The sequence below is a fragment of the Ptychodera flava genome, chromosome 1 (assembly GCF_041260155.1).
Source record: "Ptychodera flava strain L36383 chromosome 1, AS_Pfla_20210202, whole genome shotgun sequence".
Lineage (NCBI taxonomy): Eukaryota > Metazoa > Hemichordata > Enteropneusta > Ptychoderidae > Ptychodera > Ptychodera flava.
This window is the reverse complement of record NC_091928.1, coordinates 30,693,843-30,703,780: the sequence shown is the minus strand read 5'-3', so window position 1 is coordinate 30,703,780 and position 9,938 is coordinate 30,693,843.

Sequence of the window (9,938 nt, the reverse complement as noted above, 5' to 3'; positions counted from 1 at the left end):
TGTCGATTTCCCGGTTCAAAGGTTACATTCTGACTTCGGTGGCGTGTTATTTGAAGTGGCACCTCAGCTCTGACGTCGCACTGCGCTCAGCTAGTGCGTACAAGATACACGTCACCGCCATATATCATAGTGTACTATATCAATGACTGTATTCAGTATGCCCTTCGAGGCATACACTGCGCTTGGCGGAGACGAAAAGTCACCGCTCCTTGAAAGGGTTCACCGATGTCCGGTCAACTGATTGTATACACTGTAACGTCACAACTTCTTGATTTACATCGATTGTATACACTCACTCACTCAATTCTGTAACATGACCCAAACATTAAACGGGAAAATGTGCCACTTATTCTAACTCGCTGCTTTACCATTTTAAAAAGGGGAACTTGAAAGTTCAAAAGTCATTAAAGAATAAATTAGGGGAGAACCATTTGATTATGGGGGGTAAGGAGGATTTTGAGAAGAAAAAAAATTGTCACCAGGTAAGATAAAAGAAGAAAAAAATTGATCCTGTCATGGCCTGAGAAAATAATTGTCATAACAGACAGAAGTGAAAAAAAAAATTGTCACAATGCACCAGAAATAAGCAAAATTTGGAAACCTTATTCTCATGTATTCTTTGCCGGCGCGCCGCCATAGGCGGCGCAAATGTTTTTACCACAAGCAATTCTTGGTTTTTTTCCCCAGCACTTATGATATAAGCATGGTTGTTGAATATTGTGACTCAAACACTGATCATGCAAAAATGTAAAAAATATCAGTGTTCAATGTCATTTTCAAACAGTTTTACTGTGTGCAAAATAAACTGAAACTTCTCTCAGATCGCACCATTAAATACATCAGTTTCTCAAAATTTCCAATAAGAGAGGGGGAACCCCCTCTCATGCTCTCCCTCTTGGGGTAATCTAACAGTTTCACTTGGTAAACAAATTAAAAAACACCTCTCAGGTTGCAACAGACTGCACCATTTCACACATCAATATCTTAAAAATTTCGGAGTTTCAGGCCGTAATAATCACAACTCCCTTATATACATTGCATTACAAACTTGATGACCAATAAAAAAAATTGCACTGCTACTCCATTTGAAAAAAAAAATTGATGTAGGTCTGACAGTAGAAAAAAAATGCTGTCACTCTGACAGAAAAAAATTGCTCCCATACCCACTTCCTTCATGCCCCCCCTGAAATCAAATGGTTCCCCCTTATCTATGTTTCTCTTCATCTCGTTACCCACAACATCCACATGGTCGGTCCAAAACGAAGGGGTTAGCGTTATAATACTTGGGAAGGGGTAAGATTGATCTCTTCCTGCAAGACTCATTTCGTTCCGAACCCTCAGCCCACTTACAAGTGTAGGTGCACTTGACTTAAAACAGATGTTCTTAGTCTAATTATAGCAAGATGTTTTTGTCACAGTTCAGTAGTCTACTTATATAGTATAATTCTTGAGTATATGCGCGGACTATTACCGAGTTAACGCGATAAGCGTTTCTGTAAGTTCGATTTACGGACGGTCTTGTATTGAGTGACACTGGCTGACGCTATGTATAAATTCCAGTAAAAAGTTCACTGGCCGATACCATAACCCCGTATTCCGGATCCATAGTATCTGGTGTAGCGGGAACAGTACGATGTGCTATTCGGTAAATAAACAATTCCCCATGAAGAGAATGGTGATATAAGTATCCGAAAGACAAGACTGAGTTCACAAACACCTCTAGAAGTGGTGGAAGATTCGAGGGGGGATTGACAAATATGAGGGTACATTGAGGACACGACAATACTGTGTGACTGAAAGAGTGCACTTTAAAAATGATGCTGATTTGAAATAACACGATGGACCAATAATGAGAAAAGTAAATGAAATAAAGTACAAACACTTTCTCAATTGTATAATAGTTTGACAAGTCTATTAAAAACAAGTCGTTTCTCACACCCATAAAGATTAACAGAGATTACATGAAATTGCGCTAGCCGCTTTATTGTGCCAAAAGAACGTTTGTGGTTGAACAATGTGATTAAAATCCGATGTACAGATGGATCGGTCTTTCCACTGTGTTTTTTTCAACAGAAAAATACTCATCCAATCAGAGAGTGGCTTCCTCAGCGCATTTGGATGCAAACTGACACTCACATAAAGTGAGTTACAGTATTGTACTGAAACAACTCGCTCTGAATATTGGATTTTCGGGTAAGTCGACCTTAAGGTATACAGTCACCTGTAATCTAAATATATCCATATATGGTAAAAGGGGCGTTCCTTGGTATTCAAAATGCCCATGTGAGGGCGCTGTTTTAAAAAGTGGCCACCCGCTTAAAATCTGTGATTGGTTAGATTTTCTCTTTCCATGGTAACTGTGGCATAATTGGAACAGGTGACAGTATACCTTTAACCCATTCACGTATATTACCAAATTAACTGATTTTATTGTCTCCCCATGTCATTCGCGTTCATTTGTCACCCTCTCATCAAGCGCTTTCTGTAACGCGCATTTTGATTTGCTCGGAAAAACGCAAGATTTAAACGGGATTTCCTATATGGCACAGGTTCAGATGTAGTGAGAGAGGGCTGGAGAAAAATAATACCGCAATACGATAGCGTTAAAGACCGACCCATCTCTGCATCAAATACTAATCAGATTGCGGGTTGAAGAATAGTACAAAGATAATGATGTAGAATACAGTGGCCCTCACGCCTTCTCACCTGAAGAGAAGACTATAAAAATGTATTGCCAAATGCAAAAATTTGAATGTGCAACCCTCCACAACTCTGCGGACGGAAGATGTTATTAAAATTTCGGAAGGGGGGCTTCCAAATTAGTTTGATTCGGGAGGGTAGTGCTTGACATATTCTGTGATTTATAGAGTGTTCTATAAAAAAGAGCAAAAATTCTGAAACTTCCTATCTTCCTCCTTGGTGTTTGTTAACGAATCCTATTGAATTCTGAGGCGGGTAAAGACGGTGACACTCTCATGTGTAAAAGATATGATATGTCCTGCCACTGGTAGAGCATTGAAGTATGTCCATTCGGCAGTGCCATGTCGATTTCAATGCGGAATCCCGCTCCGTCGGTAGAGGGAGTTTACTGATTTGCAAGGCATCAACGATGTTTTCCGTGACTGCATGCAAGCGCAGACTTTCATATCAAACTGTTCGGGTACGATTACCATGTATTATATTACCATGCTCTGTCCATTGCGTTTTAATTGGTAGAGCTGCACCACGTGAATGACGACAAATACATAGTAATGGCCTGATTTCATGCCCGTGAATATGAATAATATCGTAAACATAGTAACTTTACGGCTAAAACGAAAATTGTGATTTGTACAAAGATCATAATCAATCACAAAATAAATAGAGCATTTGTTGGCCAAGATTAGACACTCTTTTCAAACAATCTCCGGATTTGCAAATTTTTTGCAGCGCGCGCACTGGTCACTGACAGGTTCTGGGGCCCAGTTGTCGTTCGCACGGGATATTTCCGTAAATTTTGACGGTTTTTTGGGGGTTCGTTGATATATAATTGAAATACAGACTCCGCGCTGACCATTAACGTTTATTTATGGGCGCGGGCGAGAGGAAAGCCAAATTATCGGGCGAGGCTTGGCTTTCCTCTCGCCCTTGCCCATAAATAAACGTTAATGGTCAGCGCGTCGTCCGTTATTTTCTATATGGACAAATTATTAAAATAAAAAAGGCATTCAAATGTTCGTGAAAAGAGTTCGAAAGGGAGACACGAGCGTGGAGGTTTGTTCTCCCGTAACGAAAGGAAGGGGCAGATTTTTTGCACTCTGATGGCGGAGAAAAATTATTCCTGAGCTAGTAGGTAAATTTGCCAAAACCTTAGGATGCCTTCGGCGGTTGTCGGTTACCATGGAGCTTTTGATACTTTAATTGATTTACTTCTCGACACATGCTCGAAAGTCTCGAAAGCCCTGTAACTTCTGACCTTGGCGTTCATGGTCACCGGTAAATGATAGTGCGTTTTTGTTTTTTTCCGTTTATGTCGCTGTTGCCATACACCTGTGTCGCATGTCAAGGTAAAGCGAATGTTTGCACACACACCATGATCTCGATATCGGGTCCGTCTTCTTATAATGTTGCAACTTGGGAAGCTATTGTATGAAAAGGTGAATAGCCTTGAATTCTTCAAATAAAGGGGAAAAATTGTAGAAGCCGCCGATATATTTATCGTTATCATAGTATTTAGAAATCTACTTTAACCTATTGAGCTTTGCTGAGGATGCAATTGGCTTAATACCGTGGTTCTAGCATTTTGAAATTGAAATTTCCTTAATTTGTTAGGAAAATCCAACCCTTGCACAAGATATTTACATCCGGGAAGGAGACATGATATATTTGTACGTTATTCATGTAATTATTTGACCCTGAATGACGCGATTAGAAGAAATCGGCCTGATCAAATGTTTATAGCATAGTTAATTTTTTGCACAACGAGTGCATTGGACAGTTCGATACGGTTTTCTAGTTTCAGTTTTACTACAGTTTTTAACATTTTAGAAACTTTAACTGCATTCTCGCCGGGTCAAATAATGTGAAATCTTCACCTCATGTTCTTTATATACTACATACCAAAATAAAAAAATTCTTTTACATTCAATAAAAATCGTGCATTGTAATGCGAGTCATTTTCAATTTGCTCCTCACGATTTAATCACATTTTTAGAATGCCACTTTCTTGTGCTATGTCAATTGTTAACTGTTTTAAAAAGCATGTTAGCAAACGGTCGGAGGTTGAAAAACACATGATAATGACAAGTATAATATGTTGATCAAACTGTAATAGTTTTACTTCAGAACAGTCGTGTTGTGTTGTGTTGTATACTGGTTTCCTAATAAAGTAATTGTAATGGAGGAAGTTTTTTCAAATCATGTAGGATGTCGTGGTATTTTTTCTTGCTACCTTGATGGAAAATTAAGGCTAGCCAAACTTAGTTTTGAAGAGGTTATTCCTGTACTTAGATCATTAATTTTGTCTTCGTAAAGGCAATGTGGCAAACTTGTTTTATCTTAAGGAAATACAACTGTTTCCAAATTGTTATCGCCTTCTTTCGGAAACGGCGCTGTTAAATTAGCTAGACATATATCAGTGGAAGACTTTAAGACTTTACTGTGACGTCATGTGTCAAAAGAGGTTATGAAAACAAGACTGCACATTTGAAGTCAACTAATTTGAATATTCATATTAGTTCAGCATATATCATTGTTCGTCAAGCGGAAACTTCTTTTTGTCACTATTATTGGTGCACCCTTCCGGTCTCGTTTCTGCTTGCCTCGGTCGAGGACATTTTACCGTTCACCGTCTCCCTTCGGGGAATAGCTAAGGGGAGGACGTCGGGATACCGAAACAGAGAAGTGGCCCGAAGTGTTCAAAGATAACACCTTTTATTTCTTGCAACTTGATGTTACATATTGTCGGGTATTGTGCCTTCTCCTCTTTTGTTCGTAAAGACACCTCATATATACAATATGTACAGTGGTTATGTGTATGCAATTGAAATGCAAAGTCTTCATATCATCCATTGTACATGTTGATATCATTCGTGATCAAAACCCTCTCACACTGCTACGCAAATATCAACACCATTTATAGTCTTGTTCACAAGTTTTCGACTTATACGTCACCAGGTGAAAGGTAACATATGTAGGTATTATGCATTTATAACAAAGTTGACCCCAAAATGATGACCTCTGTCATAAAACTACACGGCGGGCGATGAAGTACGATGGGGTACCCAAAAGGATTGATTCCCGTTCCTACTACGTACACTTTTCCCAAGAGGTGAAGCCTACAGACTCGAGGCTCCTACAACCGAGAGTATGTCAATTTGTGTAGCATGTTGTTTAATGTGGACGATCAAATGTTTTCTTTAAAGGCTAAGCTTCAGGGGCAAGATGACAGATCAAATGATTTTTCCAATGAAGAAGCCACAGGACACTTTCCCAAATTATCGATTTCCCAATTATTTGTCCTTGGAGTCAGGTGATTAAAACCATGGTCAGGAGTATAGTAGACAGCTCCCTCTGGTGACATGTTCCAACGTTATTCATCAGAACCTAAAATGTGCGTGGAAAATGAGGAAGAAAGCAATACATAATTTCGAGTTCTGGGTTCCGCATCCCTGTACTCTTCAAGTGAACAAATACGTTTATCTTTGGTTTGGCGCTTGGTTTAGCGTTTAGGTTCAGTCAGATTGCTTAAACATTTCTTGCTGCACATTTATAGCATCTTATCTTTCTACATACAATCAATCAGGCGGCAGTTTTATGACATCCCATGCTTCACTCTTGGAATTTTAAAAGAAAACAAGATTTAGTCGATGTCGTAGATAAGACCGTTTTCACTTTATATTCACCATGCCTGAAGCCAACGAATAATTAGTCGCAGGTAGTCAGATTTCTGTTGATAATTCACCAATTAGAGCATTAGTCCTCTAGCAGAAAGCATAAACGTCGAATTCAGCCGAATCCGAATGAGGATTTATTCAAGGCAGGTTATAATTTGCGATATTTGATAGGAACACAGTACCATACTAAACACGTAGCGGTGCAAATGTACTGCTCTGTTTATATACGCGACGTCACAATTTTACAACTGAGAAGTTTTACCGCAATGACCCCTGTCGAGACAAATCTTTTCGTTGTGCTCAGGTAAAATTTACTCGCAGCAGATCATTGCTCATCGAACGCTATATGTTGGTTGCTGTCATGTTGCACTACCCCATACTTCAAGTGAATTGAAATGCATTCGTTCAAAAACAAAATAAAACTATCCAATATTCACAGAAGCTTACAATGTTATTATATTGTAAAAATTCAAACAAGTGAAAGCTAAAAACTATTTTTCCCATTCTTAGGCAAATTTAAATCAGAAAAGTTAAATCCATCTTCACCTTGGTCATTAACAGTTTGGTCGCCTTTTTAGCAATTTCAATATGTAGTACACAGAGGGTGGTACCTGGTCTGGGCGCAATTTGGAAAACAGCTCGACCTAGTCTAACGCAGATATTTACGCGATTAAAGTCCCAGTTTGCGTGCCCGGTACTAAAAGAATGCCGAGCCGTAGAATGTGACTAAAACAAAGGAAACAGGAACAATATTATCCTTTGATTGAGTCCGTAATCGTGATCATGTAACGATTATAGAGAGGCGGATAATTTATGATACCGATAGCTTTTAATGACTTCTGCTTTCGTGAATAGGATGCAGAACGCTATCATGAACTAGACTTTAAAGTATAGACAGTTTTGCTGTCTTTTGTTTGAATGTTTTGTGGAGTAAATGGAATTCAAGAAGAAGTAACTTTTCCTGTACACAATAGATTGACCGAAACATCGGTCAGTGTTTCACAGACTGGTGACTCGTGTCACAAGCAGGTCATATTGGCCCATGGGACGATGGGTACTCTAATTTATAGGTCCTCCATGACTTCAGATGCTATTTCAAACAGAAACATCAACATTTTAATTTCTATGTGACCTTTGAACCGGGAAATCGGACATCACTTTTTACCTGTCTCGTTTTCGCCCACCCCCGGAGGAAAGTCGTAGATACTTAGAGAGTAACCGTCAACGAACAGTATTGGAAAGAATGAGGTGGCGGGCCAAAGTTACCATGCTGCTTCCTGCCATTCTCCTACTTGTCGTTAACGTTCTCAGCGTACGAGGACATGGAGGTAAGTTTGATCCAAAAACAACACTGTCACTGAATAAGCACGGCTAAGTGTGAACGCACCTCGAACTTGCAGATTTATTTGCGTCCTCTAATATATGTGTATGTTAAGCTATAGAAAGTTTGGTCGACGAGTGCATTTGCTTTCGGTCGACAAATTTTATATAATGGAATGGAAAACGCCTAAGCTAGAAAGTTACCCTTATTTTCTTATTTATTAAATTAATTTAATTTTGATATCCCCAATGCCCTATACGCGTTAGGATCAGGACAACTGTCCCAGGACAACTGCCAAGCCGCGGACGACTGCCCCGTACGGGTTAATGCCTGAAGTACTCTGGGTGTAATGATTTTTTTTTTTATTCCGGTAGACAGTTTCCTTCAATGAGTGTCTTCTTCATTTTAGCTGAAATTACTGTCATATACTGATATTACTAGGAATGCGTGAAAACAGTCAGAAAATACATTTAAAATAGTGAAACCCAATGTTTTCGTCTTTCAAATTTTAAGATATCTATGCTACTAACATTTTCAATAAGGGACGCCAACATACTTGCGCCCTTCCCCGATTTTGCCTTCAAAGCCTAAAGGCAGTATATAGGATTTTCTTCCTCATATTTCCTTTATCATTATTCTCGCAAAAATATACGAGTTGCTTATTTTTTTAGTTTGAGGAAGTGTAACAATCGGCTTACAAAGACTAAAAGAACTTTGTAGTAACTAAATACAGTGGTAGTCTTGGCAACTCCAACAAAGACTAAAGAACTTTGTAGGAACTAAATTCAATGGTAGTCGTGGCAACTCCAACAAAGACTAAAGAATTTTGTAGAAACTAAATTCAATGGTAGTCGTGGCAACTCCAGGTACGACCTCTCTTATCTTACTAGTATTACTTGTATATCATGTAATTTACGACGTGAATTTACGTAAAATGCCACTGAACAGAAGCGCCTTACTGCGTTTATGATAAAGAGTTCAAGCAGTTTCTTGTATTAAGAATGTGCTCATGTCATAGCCAGCGTATTTGTCCATACTGGTGATTTCTTTTTGCGAAGCTCAGGTTGCTTGTTGCTATCGTTTATTTACATGAATTGATAGTGATTGTCCTCAGAAAGATTCATACTACCAACCTTAGGTACCCTGGTCTTAGCACTGGTTTTGTACAAATATCATCTGTTCTCCTTCATTGCTTCACATATTTGTCCCGTGATAACTATAAGCTACGTTTTGTCACATTGGTGCTGCTATTATCCGATGCGTTTGATTGCAAGCATAGGCAAGTACTAATCTGTGGACGTTATCATCGAATTATCACTGGATTAAACGGATGAAAAAACCTGACTCTGTTTAGAAAATAAAAATATTTCTAAAACTTCGACTTTTCGATTCCACACATGAAATCTTCATCAGGGATCTAAAACAACAAAAGTACAGTAAAGATGGAACTAGTAACAAAGAAAATGAGCAATTCTTTTCTGATATACGTGGGGGTTCATTTTAAAGCTCTTGGTGTAAGAAAACTTTTCAACGACTTATTTTTCGAAATTCGAAAATTTTATTTTTCTCAATAGAGCTAACACAGGGATGGAGGCCGTTGTGAATTTTAAGTATCGGTAAATCTTAGGTTATTTATTTTTCCTAGTACCAAAATCTGCACGGTGACCCCCGATTGTTATTCTTGGAAAGAGAATGGTTGAAAGATTCCTTGAGGAAATTTTGAGAAAAAGTTTAAGTCTTTCACTTTCGAGGCGCGAACTACCTCAAACCATGAAAACTTTTTTTTTACCAGTCCTATTTATGAATACAGTTGGTTGACGAAGTACCAAGATAATAAATACAATGAAATTTTCTCTTGACAAGAGCTCGTTTGCGTTACAACCGTGCTTTATTGCTTTATTTCCAGGTCCAGCCGATCAGATCTCTTTCTATGTTCAATCTATATACTGGTATGACAATTTATCTTTTAACATCACGAATAAATACGAGTTCATACCAGTACTCTCTAAGAATTCGGAGAATAACTATACAAGTATAGCAAGTATGATAATACAATGCGTCACCTTGCCCAAGCAATTGACAAGAAATTCCTCATCATGTCTATTTTGAACAATTTCGTACGATTATCAAATCGGTCAGCAATCGAAGATCACTCGAGTCCACATGTTTACATAAAGTAAACAGCCTTTAGTGTAAACATCAAACATAAATATCTAGTGTCAAACACCAAGTGCACAAAGGAA